The 16,773-nt window shown below is 38.9% G+C and overlaps 1 long non-coding RNA gene across 1 annotated transcript in view; it reads left to right on the top strand.

Moving 5' to 3' along the window:
- The window catches only part of LOC123001828 (uncharacterized), a 78,000-nt gene extending 61,432 nt beyond the window's left edge, over positions 1 to 16,568 (top strand). The window contains exon 4 of the long non-coding RNA XR_006411112.1: positions 16,461 to 16,568. This is a non-coding gene — a long non-coding RNA (uncharacterized LOC123001828). The remainder of the gene's footprint in view (positions 1 to 16,460) is intronic.
- Positions 16,569 to 16,773: the final 205 nt, after the last annotated feature.

Below are 16,773 nucleotides of genomic sequence, written 5' to 3'. Positions count from 1 at the left end.
TTAATGTAGTAAGAACATACCAGAGCATCAGATTTTACATAAAGGATAAAGAAGGGGAGAGAAAAATCAGTCCTTCAGATTTTGGTGGATTATTGCGAGTAAAAAGGAAGAATGGGAAAGAACGAGGTTGTCATATGCCAAGAGTTGTCATGCATCATCCTCTACCTCGTGCTCACCTCTGGTTGGGTGCTGTACAGGTGTCTACGTTTATCTGATGGAGCACAGCACCAGAAAGCTGTAGGTCTCTAGGAAATATCTGCCCTTCAGTTCAGCCATGGCAAAATGCCCTGGCAGTAGGGACATGAAAATGGCAGAGGAAAGTAGGTAACTAGATAGGCCTGGGGCTGTGGTCTTGGTTCTTTAAAGCTTGTTTGGCATATTGGGAAGAATGGAATTACATGTCTGGCCTAGGATTCCTTTCCATCCTTTAGGAGGGCAGGCAAGGATGCTTTGGGGAAAGAAAGCAGACACCTGGTTTAATCTTCTGTAAATATACTAATAATTCACTTCCTAGAAAATAAGCCAACATTTATCAGGAGTAGAATTTTACCTATTGAATTCTTTAAGCCGGATGTCCCTGCTTTAGGACCGCAAACAAGTGTAGAATTTGTGGATTTGTGAAATAGGACTCCAAGCAATGTCCTGTGAGCTGTGCCACTCTGGATAGAAGATGGAGAGATTCTCTATTGTATGTGGTAGCCCTGTGCATCTTATTAAAGAGTTCATATATTATTCTGCATCACAGAGCATGCCTGATGTATCCAGACCTCTCCCTTCTTCATCTGGTCTTGATTATTTGTATTCTTGACATTATTCGTAAAGTTTGACACTGGGTAAGATATCTTGCTTTTATGTCAGTTAGATTTGGCAATCTGATATTTGTGTTAGCTCATATATATAGGACCCTAAATTCCTCTTGTGCTCTACAAAGACTACTCAGAGGTGCTAAGAATGCCAGGAGACTAACAAAGCACTTATATTGGGGGAAAAAATTCTGCAGTATTCAGGGAAAATATGTTTGGTCCAATTTCGTGAGCTCAGTGTGATCCAGTAATTTCAGTAGAATAGAAGTTCTGTCAGAATGGGGATTTTTAAAGTTTTTCTCACCCTATTTCTAATATGTTTACCAAACACATAGTAGCTTCTCATATGTTGTATAAATGTACAAATAAGTAAATAAACATGTTTAATAACTTAAGTCATCTTTCTGGGTAACTCACCCTCTTCTTGGATTTCTCAGCAATGTGCTCCGTGCTTTAGCTTTCTTGGGCTCCTCTCTAGTTGGTGTCAGTGTATATACGGTAGGAGCTTATGTAACCATGTGACAAAGGGGAGGTGAAGGAGGTCATTGAATTAATGTCAGAGTCTTCTGAATCTCCTGAGGTCTTTCCTGCAGTTCAAGTAAGAGATCTCAAATGTCAATGTGTTGGCATCCTGTGTTAGAAGCTATAGTCCTGGGGCTCCTGGGTGGCTCAGTCGTTAAGCGTCTGCCTTTGGCTCAGGGGGTGATCCCGGTATTCTGGGATCGAGCCCCACATCATGCTCCTCCGTTGGGAGCCTGCTTCTTCCTCTCCCACTCCTCCTGCCTGTGTTCCCTCTCTCACTGGCTGTCTCTCTCTCTCAAATAAATAAAATATTAAAAAAAAAAAAAGAAGCTATAGTCCTACCTGTTTGCCTCCTTCTATAATGTCTTTGAATAAACCATCTTTGTTCAGAATCCAGGAAAGCCTGTACTCTTCCACTGACCCTCACAGAATTGCCCTCTTTCCTCATGTGGACATGATGGAACTTCTAGTTTCCTTGTACACATCACAAAAGACCAAGAGTGTTGCCTCACAATAATTATATTAGCCTTTTTTAAACTTTCTTTTTACCGTTTCTCCCATGCTATATTACACATGGCATTGTTACTAAAGCTGGAACTAACTATCTGGGGGTTGAGTTGGTCTCCAGACCCTTGACTTTCTTCCCAAAGAAACACTGTTAACTAGATGTGTCTAGGTTTTCTTCCAGTAAATTTGATCTTAACTTGGAAATCCAGCCTTTAATTCCTTGTTTTTTCTAAATACCCCTCTTCCTCTGAGAGCCCCTTAATAAGAGAGGAGATGTTAAATTTTAGCTTTTTATTTACTTTGTGCCTTGTCTTGCTAGTATCCTAGAAAATAGACCTCCTGGATTAGCCACCATGTGAGTAAGGGTAATCTTTCAGCAATATTGAATAAAACCCGTAATCTGAATCCTCTGTGCTTGAAAATAAAATTTAGAATTTAAGGGAGGGATGAAACTTGTTTCTCTGTATTTTTGGCATTGATAGCCATTACCAAATTAGAGATCTCAAGAATCTGCTGCAGGACTTCAACCTGACCAATGACCTCTTTATTCTAGGCTACATGTATCTGTTCCTTTCTGGATAATAAACTCTGATTAGAGCTTGCATTTGGAAGGCTGCAAGAGAAAGTTTTAAGGGCAAAACAAAGTTATTTTTTTAATATTTTGCAAACCATTATCTCTGTTACCCAGAATCACAGAGATCTCCCACCAATTGTAATTTCTTCATCCTCTACTCCACAATTCTGCTACCATTTACACATCAGTAGAAAATGGTGGTTGACTCACATGATAGATTGGAGCTCCAGAAGCTTCAAAGACACAAAAAAAGCTGGTCACAACCTAAGAAAAGAGAAGTGGTGGGTGAAGACATGGAGAAATGTTGTCTGAGGGATATGAGGTCAACGAGTATGTATGTTCCTCTCTAGTTAAGGAAATAGCCATGCAGGTAGGAGGCCCAAGATTAAGAAAATGGATTCCCTATCTAGACAAGGGGACTATTTAACTGTGCTTAACGGAACAGGTCTCTTCCTTCATCTTCAGTCATTGCCAGATACTTGAGCCTTCCCCACAGAGAGCAACCGAAAGGCAAAGAGAGCAAGTTGTGAAGATTGTTCAGTGATCAGAATTGATGAGAAATCCCAGATGCAATCTAATGTTTTGAAGAGAGAGGGAATCAGGTTAGTTAGTAGAAATAGAATATAGGAAGGCAATGGATTCAGGAGAATGGGAACAGATCGGTCAGCAAGACCCTTGGGGAGAAATGGAGAAAAGGAGAGGAAAACTATAGAGTGTTTATATTCCTGTGCCTACACTATGAGGAAAGGGAAGAACCTAGTAAGAGTTTGAGCAAGTAGTTAAGAGCTTTTGGCACGTAGCTTGAGAAAGAAAGAAAACATGTAGAAAGGAGTTAACACTGTAGTTATAGACAGTCATTCAGGGGCTGGTTAGCCCCATCCTAGAACATGCCTAAAGAAAATTTGGGAAGGTTTGTGCTGTAGAGAAAGCAAAGTCTGGAAGTGACACATCTGAGTGTTATCAGTCCTCCCACTGAGAAGGGTGTTTGCAAGAGACAGACTACACAATCATAGAGGAAACCTTTGCTGGCTGCCTAATGGTATGTAGAGGAAACCAAGGATCAGCACAATTTAGGAAAATTCACAGCATGAAATAGAGGACCTAATATAGACAATCAGAACAAATGACACGGAAGAGAACAGATAATTTAGGGAACAAAGAAAAAAAATTGTGATGAATGTCCTCAGAGGGATTATAGAGGATGCTGCTTCTGAAAATAAGATAAGGCTTCTAAAAAAAGGAACAGCCAGAGAAAAACAAAAAGTTCGGGAGATATTAAATATAGATTGAAAAGTTAAAAGAAAAAAAATCAATGAAAAGCTCAAATATTTTAAATGACTAAAGACAAAATAAATAATCTGAAAGAGTGAAAAAATTGCCCCAGACCTTCCTAAAAAGAATAAACACCTTTCTATACTTTCCTAAAAGGAGATACAGATGGAAATAGATTAAAAGGTAGGAGAAAGAAAGATCAAAGAAATAAGAAACTTTCCTTCTCTTGAAAAGCATACTTTTTCATACTGAAAGGAGCTCTGTGGATTGAGCAACATAACTGAGAAAAGACTAGCACTTAAACAGAGCCTGGAAAAGTGCCACAGCTCCCAAGAGAAAATCATCTATAACTTTTCTTTTTTAAAGGGATTTTAAAAATAGGTGGATTTCAGGCATCTCATCTCCAATAAGGGGTACAAGAAGAATATGAAGTGTATTTTCTAAGTCCTAAAATCATGGAAAAAAGAACCTAGAATTTATTATCCAGGCCCATTATTATTAAAATACGAGGGAAAATACGTTTATTTTTTAGATGTCAAGGATGATCTTATACCATGTCGAGGGCCTTCTCTGAAAGATTTGTTCAAGTAGGTACTACTTTGTGTCAAAAAGTAAGTTCAAGGGGTGCCTGGGTGGCACAGTGGTTGAGCTTCTGCCTTCGGCTCAGGGCGTGATCCCTGCTTTATGGGATCGAGCCCCACATCAGGCTCCTCTGCTATGAGCCTGCTTCTTCCTCTCCCACTCCCCCTGCTTGTGTTCCCTCTCTTGCTGGCTGTCTCTATCTCTGTCAAATAAATAAATAAAATCTTAAAAAAAAAAAAGGTAAGTTCAAGTCTTGATAGTTAAGCAGTGGTTAGAGAAGAGATAGTGGTTATTAAAGGGAATCACAATTATATTAAAGAGTTGTAACTTGAGGAGAACATACATTTTTGAAACAAAAGGACATAAAATTTTGAAACCAAAGAGTCAATGCTAACTTGGAAGCATGATCTCTTTCATCAGTGATGATCAGCAGGTTAGGTTGCTCTGGACATGAAAGATCAATGGTATTCCAGGTCTCTAGGTAAGGGACACGGTATGTACAACGTATAGATACAGAAAAGACAGTGTGTCTTTGGGCAATTGCAAATGGATCAGTCACACCCGAGTCATTGTTGGAGAGTAGATGGTGATTAGAATGGAAATATTGATAGGAATCATAGTAATTTTGACATTGAAATTAAAGTGAACAAATACAAAGGTGGTCATTTCTATTTTTAACATCTTTTTTTAATCAAAGAAAGCCAAAGCAAAACCAAAATAAAAAACAATCTCATAGTTTTACCAAGTATTCTCCTTATTATTGTTATGGCTTGACTCAGGATTTTGCAGGGCAGAAGAGAGGACCATTACAACTAAAGCAGTCAGTACTCTCCTTCTGTAGTCCATATTTTTGTTCTCAAATGTAATTCTTTGTTTTATTTCTGTGGTGGTCTAGCGATAGTCCGTAAGTAACATTAGAGTGAGGTAGATAGTGAAACTTTGTTTACATTTAAATCAATATTCAAATAATACTATAGCTTATTGTGGATATCCTAATAATCAATAATACATGTTGTCTTTAAATATTAATTAAAATATAAAGCAGCAGATGTACAGATAGAACAGAGAGTTTTAGTAGTGCACTTCAGCAGACGTGTGATACCCGAAATTTGGTCTTACCCGTATGAAGAATACGTATGAGCGCTGATAAATAGTGACATATTACCTGGAGAAGCTTTGTGTTTCCATGTACTTTATGCCAATAGAAAGCCATCAGTGTAATCTTCCAAAGATGCCTTCAAAATTGTGTGCATGTTAGTCATTACCCAACAGTGATGAGTTTCATTAAATTACATTGGTAGCAGCAATCTCTCTTTGGCTGGTTGTGTGTCTACCAAAATTGCCACTACGAGTGACACTATAAAGAACACTACAAAAAATTGTTGTTTGCAAGTTTTTATATCTACAGTGGATAAAAACAAATTTTTTGAATGAAGTTTCTTGCCAAGTTTCTGTTTTTATTTAAAAAACTGAAGGGCAAGAGGGAGGGGAGGACGGAGGAAAGGTTGAAAGGAAGAGAAACACAAAAATGTTTTTCTCTTTGATTTATTTTATTAAAGCCAAACATCTCTTCAAATTAGAGATTTTCCTCATCTTCAGGTGGCATAAAGCCAAAATAGTTAAGGTAGACAATTATTTTTCTTAAAGGATAAACAATTTCTTTTTCTTTCGTTGAGCTTACTTTTTGCGTGAGCTTAATTACTCTAGGAAGCAGATAGCAATTTGGGACTTGGGGGGGGATGCAGGAAAAGGATAAAGAGGCAAAGGAGCAGAGGCAGGTGTGAAGGGCTTTCAGATAAAGGTGTCCCTGAGGCCTGACACTGGACATCCCTGAAAGGAGAAAGGAAAGGGAGGATTGAGCTGAAGGAAGAGCTACAGCCTTCAGCGCACTTGAGAAAGTCATGGGCAGCGGGTGGAGAGTCCTGAGTACAGGTTGCCCATTAGAGGAGGGCTGGCCACAGGTAGAAATGCATCAGCTCTAGTACTGCTGCTGGGCTCGGTCAGTGGCCAGCAGCTGTCCAGTGGAAGGCGACCTTGGCAGCTTGAGCCGTTGAATGTGAACTTGTGGCCAAGGGAGACTGTCAGCCCGCTAAGCTCCTTGCAGCAGGTTCTCTTGAAAGTTCTGAATGCTACACCTCCCTGGTCACACATCTTTATCTCAATTCTGTATTTTTTTCCCCCTTGCTCTTATTTTGTGTTTGCATCAGTCAATAAGAAATGCTGGTCTTTGTATGTATTTGGCTGAATATTTACATCCTCCCTCTTTTGGTCCGTTGCTGGTTTATTTTATGATCTATCACCCAGCCAAAAAGAAGACTTCAATGGAAGCGATGCTTTAAGATTTCTCCCTTATTCCATACTTTAAGGTCATCAGAAGAAAACGATTAACACTTTTCAAACCCTGCTTCCTATACCCAATCAGAAATGCTTGTTCCTAACATGTCAATTAATTGCCACACACCTGTGGGAACCAAATGGGGACGGTAGTTGCGTGCCCTTGGCCCACATAATTACAGAGAAGCTATTTAACACCTCAACCATAAAGTCAAAATAATTATTTTACCTGTATTATGTCCAAATTCTCTAACTTAGTGACCACATGATAGTGTTTGATAGAAAATTGTCATGAGCTATATAGCTGACAAAGTAAACTTGATGAAGAACCGTAAAAGAATGTCTATTTGGTGGAATAGTTGCAGATTGTTACAGAGGCTTCAATTTTATGTAAAAGAAAGAATGCATTATAAAAGGATTTATTATATGAGATTTCTCTACCAAGGGCAATGATAAAACTTGACAGACCTTGGCAGGGAAGCCTATGAAAGTTAAAATACCTATTTAAATTACTTGGGGTGATTTGATTTTTAACCATGGAGAAAGAATCAAGAACTCTTTCTTGGCTGTATAAGAGCTTAGCTCTGAGACTTGAGAAAAAGTGCATGAACATGCTGAAAGAATAAAAAAATTGCATGTTTCTGGAGTATTTTAATTGTTAGACATAATGGTAGATGAGAATTGAGATATTGTTACTGAGCAGATGATTCAAAAATTTATGCTATCCCTAATTTAGGACACGAGCTCAGAGGATACTTTATCTCCTTCTTGACAAATGGTATGAATTTTTTGAGAAAGGAATGTTCATCCATCGAGTGACTATGTTTGAAGTCATCATAAGTAGACTAGCCCAGAGACATAGCCTGTGATTCTTACAGCTCCACACAGACCTTCTACCATGGGAGGACTTCACCATAGTCCGTGCGCTCGTCAGTATTCCAAATTATCAGCAAATGTGACATATTCAATTCAATAGCCAATATTTCCTAAGTATTTCCCACTCTATTTTTTTTAACTTTAAAGTACTTAAGGCTTCACATTTAATTTTTAATCCTGAGAGCTTGCTAGCTGGCCTTCATCATCTCGCTTTGAAGGAAGCATTTGTCATAGTAAATACATAATTGAGGTGATGTGCTGGTTGGGCGGCTGTGCTGAAAGCTTGTCATGGTAGAAGAAAATTATAGTCACTTGAATTAATTCTAATTATTTAGCTTTTATTCTGTCCTAAGAATCTATTTGGGCTTCTGAGTGCAATTGGCATCAGAATATATGTTCATAGCCTTGCGTTTTTGAACAGTACTGTTGAAGCTTGTGTTAGTTTGCTGGAACTACCTTAACAAAGTACTAAAGACTGGGTGGCTTAAACAGCACAAATTTATTTTCTCATTATTCTAGAAGCAGGAAGTCTGAGGTGAAGGTGTTGGCATAGTTGGTTTCTTCTCAGGGCCTCTGTCCTTGGCTTGTAGATGACCATTTTCTGGTTTCGTCGCATGGACTTCCCTCTGCATGTATGGATCCTAATTTCTTCTTTTTTTCGTTTTTTAAAATAATATTTTAAAGAAGATTTTATTTATTTGAGAGTGAGAGAGCAGGAGCAGAGGGAGGGGCAGAGGGAGAAGCAGACTCCCCACTGAGTGGGACGTCCCATGTGGGGCTTGATCCCAGGACCCTGGGATCATGACCTGAGCTAAAGCAGACACTTAACTGACTGAGCCACCCAGGTGCCCCTCTTTTTTCTTTTGATCCTAATTTCTTCTTAAAAGGACATCAGTCATATTTGATTAAGGCCGAACCCATGACCTCGTGTTGCCTTAATTATTTTTTTAAGGGTCCTATATACAAACACATTCACGTCATCAGGTACTGGGGGTTAGGACCTCAACATACAAATTTTAGGGGTAGGGGCACATTCCGCTCATATATATCCTCTTCTGTAATCATCTCTGTTAACGGTTTGAGTATTTACCTTTCAAAGTCTGTTCAAAGTTAGTTGTATTTGAAAAAACACAACAAAAAGGAGACATAGCCCTACGTAGTATCTTGCAAATTGTTTAAAACAAAAAACCAAAAATCTGACCATAATCGTAGTTCCATCTCATTCTTCCTAATACAGCATTATATTGCATTTAATGAGTTTCTGTTAGTTATTTTAATCAAATTCCTATATATGATGTATATATTGGTTAAGTCCCATTTGGCTAAGTTTAACTAAAATCTGCATGGGCTTGGTTAAGCTAAAAAAGAATGAACTAGATGGTTGCAGGGAAATCACATGTAATCCCAGGAAAAGCTGAGAGTCCTCTCTAGGAAAGATGAGAGAGGGGAAGAGTGAACTTTGGTCAGTGTCTCAAAGCAGATATATGATTTATAGACCCCAGTCATGGGTCAGCAGTCCTGCCAGTAAAGAAGCTGGCAAACCACCCAATAGGTGATTTATTCACAATGTTTGAATTGATTGCATTTCTTTTACTAATACAGGCAATATTAGACTCACAGATGTAATGAACATCTGAACAGTACTGGCTATGTAGTTTGCAAGGCCCAGTGCAAAACAAAAATGCCTCTTGGTCAGATGCTGTAAGAATTTCAAGATGGTGACAGCAGAAGATTAAACCAAGGACAGAGTCCAGGCAGATGCAGGTTCCCTGCTGAGCAGGGAGCCCGGTGTGGGCTTGGTCCCAGGACCCCAAGATCGTGACCTGAGCTGAAGGCAGATGCTTAACTGACTGAGCCACCCAGGTGCCCCTAAACATACAAACTTCTATGACCGTGCAGGTCACATGCTCCTGAAATAGCCCTGATTCTGAGATATCTGCCAAAGTCGGATAAATTATTTTGTATAAATCCCACCAGAAATCAAGAGCTAAAAAATGTAAGTCTGAAATTTATGAGTGTTCGTGTATCTTTATCTATCCTTTCCCCACCCAGAAAAATTTTCCCAGAAAAGTTTGAAATGCAGTTGTGTATGGGACACTTTTACTGGCTAAATACGGGCACACAGTAGAAAGTACATATGGCAAAGGTCAAATATTTTTTGTTTCATTTTTAATTCAAAGTTTTATTTTGCCAATGCAGGCCAAAGTATATTTATTCCTAGGAGTATTTTCTCCCCAGTTGAACTCATATGTCACTATGAATCAGTGTTGTCATTTGATAGTAAGGAAAGGAGCAATTTTATGGCTGGCTTAGCAGATGAAAGATTTAATAGTAAATTATCCAAGGCATATGAATGTTCTGTGTTAGTAGATAAACACACCTGAGACTAGTTCAGTAATCCAGTTACGTTAGACATTGTGTCCTTAAAATTTAGCCTGTTTGTTTTTATTTGTTGACAATTAAGCTCTTTATTTCACTTGAAATTCTCATATATCTATACATGAAAAGCAAATGTTTATGTTAATCTAGGATGTGCTTCTGTTTATTAAAGACTGTCAGGGTGCCCTAACTCAGCTAACATCTGGCTCCCTCCATTCAGCAGAGCAGTAACACAGATGTGTGTGTGTGTTGGAGAGGGGGAGGCTGCTAAGCATTAGGGCAACAATCTGGAAATCATCTAAAAGAAATGACTTCTAGTAGGTGAACAATTTTCCTAAGCATCTAAATCTGGAGGGATATGTGCAACATTTTTTGAAAGCATGAAAATATTTTTTGAGTACACACTTTTTTAATTGCCAAATTATTTCAATATTCTTTACAAAGTCTGCCTCTTTGTTTTCCTTCTCATGAATTACCTACCAAATTCTTACTAAAAAGTGACAAAGTAGTAGAAAGCAGTGGATGAAATACTGTTAGCTTAACGTGTAATTATTTTAATCAAGTTTGAGGAAATTATATGTAGTATATCTAAGTCTTTTTTTTTTTTAAGATTTTATTTATTTATTTGACAGAGATAGAGACAGCCAGCGAGAGAGGGAACACAAGCAGGGGGAGTGGGAGAGGAAGAAGCAGGCTCATAGCAGAGGAGCCTGATGTGCGGCTCGATCCCATAATGCTGGGATCACGCCCTGAGCCAAAGGCAGACGCTTAACTGCTGTGCCACCCAGGCGCCCCAGTATATCTAAGTCTTATAAGCAATTTGAGCTATGACAGTCTCATGTCATTTTCCAAAGCAGCTCCTGAAAGGCAGGCAAATTAATAAACCTTTTGAAAAGCTGTATTTTCTCTTTAGCTAATACAATGTCTCTTTTTTTTTTTAATCAGTATTTAGATATGGCTGTTCTCTATGAAGATAACACATACACAAAGAAAACCTAAAGGGAGTAGCAGTAGTCTGACCAAGAAAGAAAGAATTAATTGTAAAATTAATGAGGAAACCCAGAGAAAAATTCTCTAAGCTGCACAAACTGAAACACTGATGCCACTATTTTAAGAGATCTAAGTGATTATTCAATTCAGGCAGACTAACTTCTGGACCTCAGGCAACTGAACATCACCTATTTCCTAAGAACTTGATATGTCCCATATAATCACCATTTGTAGGCAGTTAGCCAGTCCATTGGCATGTGGTTTCTTCCCCAACCTCCCCTCACAATATTTATCCACCAAAATAGTGCACGCTACTCAGCACATGCGAGTACTTGCAAATTCCTCTACACACATTGAGAACACAAATCAGGGCTGCCTGGGCCAGTTCCTGGCGTGTGAACGTCTAACAGCCTCTTTCTTTGAAGAAAACACTTTATAGCTGATAATGCAGAGCTTAGCAAGAGTCAGTGACATAGCCAAAGGTATACAAGTTATGTCTAGATAAGTCTATGGCTTCCCAGGCCGATGCCCTCCACATTTTGTCAAGCTATCCCCTAGTGTGGAAACCTTTGATTCCTGACATTTCTGTGACAACAAACACTATATGTGAGTTGAGAAGCTATGGGTGCAGCAATAGTGGGGGGACGAGTAGGCCGTCATGCAAGCAAATCCTGGGCTTAGAACATGATTCTCAGTGCCAGTCAACACCTGACACTGATTCCTGAAGTTGCCGACTTGGATAACTCTTTTTCAGGTCCTTTATTGCATGCTAAATATTCCTTAGATCTTTTTCAGAAATCAAAATTCTGTGCACTACAAAACAGAGTTGATATTTCAAAATTAGTTTATCTAACTAACATAGGTGATAGTCCTGGAAAATTTCTTGCCTTTCAACATTAGGTCTGATTTATCTGATTTCAAAATCTAAATTTAATAAAAACAGGATGATCTCTAAAACTCCATTCTATCATTCCAGACACCATAGCTACTCTACCACTTAGCGACCTAGCGACTGTCAACACTTAGCAAGAATTTATTATGTGAAAGGCTTTTGACATCCATTTACCCACACTAAAATGTATTACGTTGTGACGGTAGGCAGAGTATACCATAGTAGGCACCCATGCCATCCCTTCGTAGAGGTGTAAACTGAGGTTTGAAGGGTGTAGATTTGTGGTGAAGAGCGTAGGCTCTGGAGATTTAGTACCTGAGATAGAATCTCAGCTCGACCACCAAAGCGGACACGGAGAAGCAAAGTAACCTCAATTTCCTAATCCATAAAATCAGTCTATTGCAAAGCTTAACTGACGTACTGCCTAGAACAGCGTCCGGCCCGTTGTCAGCTTCCTAGGTAGGTTGGTTAGTACTCCTCAGTCAGTGGCACAGATCACAGAGCAGAGCTGAGTTTTGAACCTTTGCATGAAAGCACTAGGTTATACTGCTGCTCTGTTGCTATGTCGTACCCCCCCTCCTCCACCCTTCACCTCAAGGCGTGTCACATTTAAGGAGTGGATTTCTGAGTACAGAACGGATCACAGTTTCATTAGGAGGACCTAGGCCACATAGGACTATTTTACCTTCTCTTTTTATTTTTGTTTCTTTTAAGTACTGCCTTTTCTATTTGTAAATACATGTATGATATGAAAGCAGCGAAAATTCCCCTTAAGCTGTGGACAAGGAGAACAAGACATAAATTGCACAGCACTTACCAAAATCAAGATAAAACGTAGCCACTTCATCTGGCGTTGCATTCAAACCGGTGTGAAATTTGTGAACAATTAGGACAGCAAACCTCTAAAACTGGTGTTACTTACAAAAGGTAGTTTTCAAAGGTATACCTTGTATCTGCTTGCGGTCTACTTACAAATAAGTAGGTCTTTTTTTTTTTAAATAACATCTGTGTTCATTCTCTCCTTAACATTTCTATTGTATACATAAGTAAAAGAATAATATTTCTGACATAGTCATGTTTAAGAGCCTTTAGAAAACGCTGCATTTAAAAAGTTAATTATGCTCTATTTGGCATTCATGTTGATATGTGTGAACTTTATAATTAATTATATGGGATTATCTATTTATAAAGCAGCTTTCCTTACTAACTGGAAGAGTAATCATGTATTCTAATTTCAAAGTATTATAAAAAAATTTATTTGGATAAAGCAAACCATATATGAAAGGATTGCTTTTTTATGACCCATATATAGTATTAAGAGCAAGTTAATGCATTCGTTTGTTTCAAAAAGAATATAAAGAGATTAGTGAGACCCATGTATCACAGTTTTACCTGTTTATACTGAATGTGCACCATGAAAAGAATAATTGTTCATCCAAACCTCTTTTTAAAAACAGTCTCACTGAGGGAAATAAAACAGTTTCAAATGTGGGAAACCACAGGAATTGATAGTATGACATTCTTTTTGCCTGTTAAAATATCCTGTCTAAATAGAAAGCCTTTTAAAAAGCAAGATTAGTAATCCCACACATGTAGTGTTAAGAGACTTAGTACCTAAATCTTCGGTCCAGAAAAATGCCGTTGACATCACAAAAGGCTTTTTTGGTTGTACTAATGAATTTTTCATGCTCTAAATGTAGGAGGAATTAGTAGGAAGTACAGTTACGCATATAGACTCCCTCACAAATGCTAGCAAAGCCTCTTGTATGTTGTCACACGACTTTTATAAACCAAGGACAATGTATTCCTAATGTGAAATTTTTACTAATATATGTTCGAATAATTAGGAAGCATTCTTAATTGTTGGTTCAGTGAGTAACAAAAAGTTTAATCACTAAAATCACTAAAAAAAATCACTAAGCCTACAAAATTTTAATTGAAACACTAATTAGCCTGCCCTTCAGTAAAGGTTTCATCATAAAATTTAGAAGTTATATAATTTATTTTTTATATTTTATTTATTAATACTTCAGAAATAAACACGGTTATGTTTTATCCTTTACCTTTAAGGATAACTGTTTCTGTGTCTCATATTTTTAGCTCTCTATTCTAACATAGGGACCACTGAGCCACTGGCATATATATTTTTTTAACATAAAAGGAGAATTCCGCCTCCAAAGGGTGTCACCTTTTCTGCTAAAGGTCCTTTCAAGGATACTTTCTGAATGTTGCATGGTAGCTAGGCAGAGGAAGGCTAATATACTTTCAAGGCCGCGTAAATAGAATGAGCAGTTCTGTCCATTTAGTTCCAATTTCCTAAAATGCTATTTCTAAGACCGTGACAATTCACACACTCTAAAGGAGGTGGTAGGGAAATATCCTGGAGTATTATTGGAATCACCATGCTGATTTTACTGGCTTCTCTCTCCAGGGTTCCAGTTTATTTCAACTGCTCCCTGGTTCCCTGTGGTCTTCATAAATTCTGCGTTCACTTCTCTTTTTCCAGGTTTCTCTCACATTTTCTTCCTTCTGCTCCTACATCTTCCCTTCTTGCCTGCACCTTGGTTTTACTCTTATAAATTGGCTAATAGATAAATTAATAACTGTTTAGGTCTAAGCCCACTTCTCCAGCTCAGTCAGGATTTAGACGTTTTATCAGCAGCAACTCACACAAAAAAGACAGTTGTTGCATTAAAATGATACCAGAAGGTGAAGTGTAAGGCATAAAGTCCAGCTACAAGGGGACATACTTTGGGTAATGTCCCTCAAACCGCATCCATATGAGCAACCCCGTCTTTCCTGTCGTCTTACAGAATTGACTCTGAATTTACAACATTAAAGCGTTAAATGCCTTCTTTTAAAAAATTATTTTTTATTTATTTGACACAGAGAGAGAGAGAGAGAGAGAGAGCACAAGCAAGGGGAGTGGCAGGCAGAGGGAGAGGGAGAAGCAGGCTTTCCACCCAGTGGGGAGCCCAATGCAGGGCTTGATCCCAGGACACTGGGATCATGACCTGAGCCAAAGGCAGACACTTAGCCAACTGAGCCACCCAGGTGCCCCTAAAATGCCTTCTTATGATATAAGAAAGAAAAGCAAAACAGATGTGGGTGCAGTTTGGCATAACATTTTATCAGCTTTTCTTTAACACTTAAATTCTGAAGGGATTTTCAAGTTTAAGAAATCCTAGAAGTTCTAGGGCACCTGGGTGGCTCAGTTGATTAAGTGTCTGCCTTCGGCTCAGGTCATGATCCCAGGGTCCTAGGATTGAGCCCCATGTTGGGCTCCCTGCTCAGCGGGGAGAGTGCTTCTCCCTCTGCCCCTCCCCTTGCTCATGCTCTCTCTCTCTCAAATAAATAAAATCTTAAAAAAAAAAAAAAAGTCATAGAAGTTCTAAATCTCTCAGACAGTTAATTTTCTAGACCCAAGAGGTTTCTTAACCCACCTAGAAAACTATTCCCTGGTCCCTTGACTGTAATTTCCCAAAGATGGTGACTAATTTCTCAGTGAAGGGTCTAACTTTCACAGCCATTAGCTTGAAACTATGCTTCACACAATGAGTTGGAAATGCAGCAATTTTCTAGAAAGATAATTCAGCAACATTTTGTTCCAGGTAAAGCTCCGTGAAGCAGAATATTTTGATCCAGTTACTCCTACATAGACATGATAAAAGACAGGCTACATTTCCTGTCAAAATTAAAATCATTGAATTATTGATTGACTTCTATTAAGTGATAAGGTGACTGACATCTTGTGTCGTTATTCCTTTCCCAGTTTCATGCTCCTACAGGGGACTTTGACTTTGTACTGTGTCTTGAAATCTGAGCCCTGTTGTTTCATCAGGGAAGCCCAAAATCTGGGCAAGTGAGCATGGGGCCATCCTATGATTTATGCTGTAAGTGGTCGTTAAGAAAGACTATTAAGCACACACAGACCCAGAAAAATATCCTTTATTTCTGATTCCCGTGGCATAGTCTGGATTCTTGTTGCCAAATCCACCACAGAAAGTGGACATTCCCAAACAGCATCTCCGATCTGCACCATTTTCCTTTTCCCACAAACCTACAGCTCTGAGCTCTCAAAATGATGAGCCCCAGGGCCTAATGGGGTTGAGATCTTCCTTCACCGCACCCTTCTCTTATCCTCTCTGCTCTCCGCCTAGGGCCCCACAGTCTGGATGGTTGTCCCTGTCTCTGCTCTGTGGGCTCCTATTTTGGAATCCCATGGGGTTGGGGCGGCGAGGCTTCACGGTGATCTCCCATCAGGAAATGGCTCTCTAGACACCAACCTGGGATTATCACACTGTTTGCACACAGAGTATGTGTCTGTCTGAATACTAGGAGACAGCAACAGGAGAGAGCATACAAATCTTAGGTCTTTGCTCTATTGGTTGAATTTTTATGCCACTAATACGTTTTCATGACTTCATACACTTCAGACACTGTACTAATTGTTTTATATGGCTTGTTTTGCCTAATTTTGATAATAACTAGATTAATTGTTAAAATTGTGTCTATGTAAGCGATTAAAAAACTGAGTCAAAGGGATGCATGGTATTGCTTGGGGCAAAGTAGAATAAGAAACTTGCCAAACAATGATGCAGTTATTAAGTAGAAAATGCAGAACCAAATTCAGATATGTGATTCCAAAGTATATATGCGTAACCATTAGGCTATTATTCTCCTACACATAAATCCACCATGTACTTACTGAGTGTTTATTCTGTGCCAGGCACCATCGTAGCTGCTGGAAACACAGTGAGCAAAATCCCACATAAATTTGCTGAGACCAGAGCTGCTCTCGTTTGCTTCCTGATCTGAAGAGTACAGAGCGGGCCTTCCAGGTAGGAGCCATGGTCAGCTCCTCCAGCCAAGCCTGTCAGCTGGGGAAGCCATTAGCTGCAGCCTCCAAGGCTGACCTAACCTCAGTCAGTTCCTTAAAGACAGGTTGTGTCTAGTTGGTAAACCATCCACCTGGTAGATAGTACACTGTGCTAGTTTAATTGTTTTTTATTAAGTAAGCTTTTTATTGTAGAATAGTTTTA

This window comes from Ursus arctos, unplaced genomic scaffold, assembly GCF_023065955.2.
Source record: "Ursus arctos isolate Adak ecotype North America unplaced genomic scaffold, UrsArc2.0 scaffold_3, whole genome shotgun sequence".
NCBI lineage: Eukaryota > Metazoa > Chordata > Mammalia > Carnivora > Ursidae > Ursus > Ursus arctos.
This window is presented reverse-complemented; position numbering and strand designations above follow the sequence as displayed.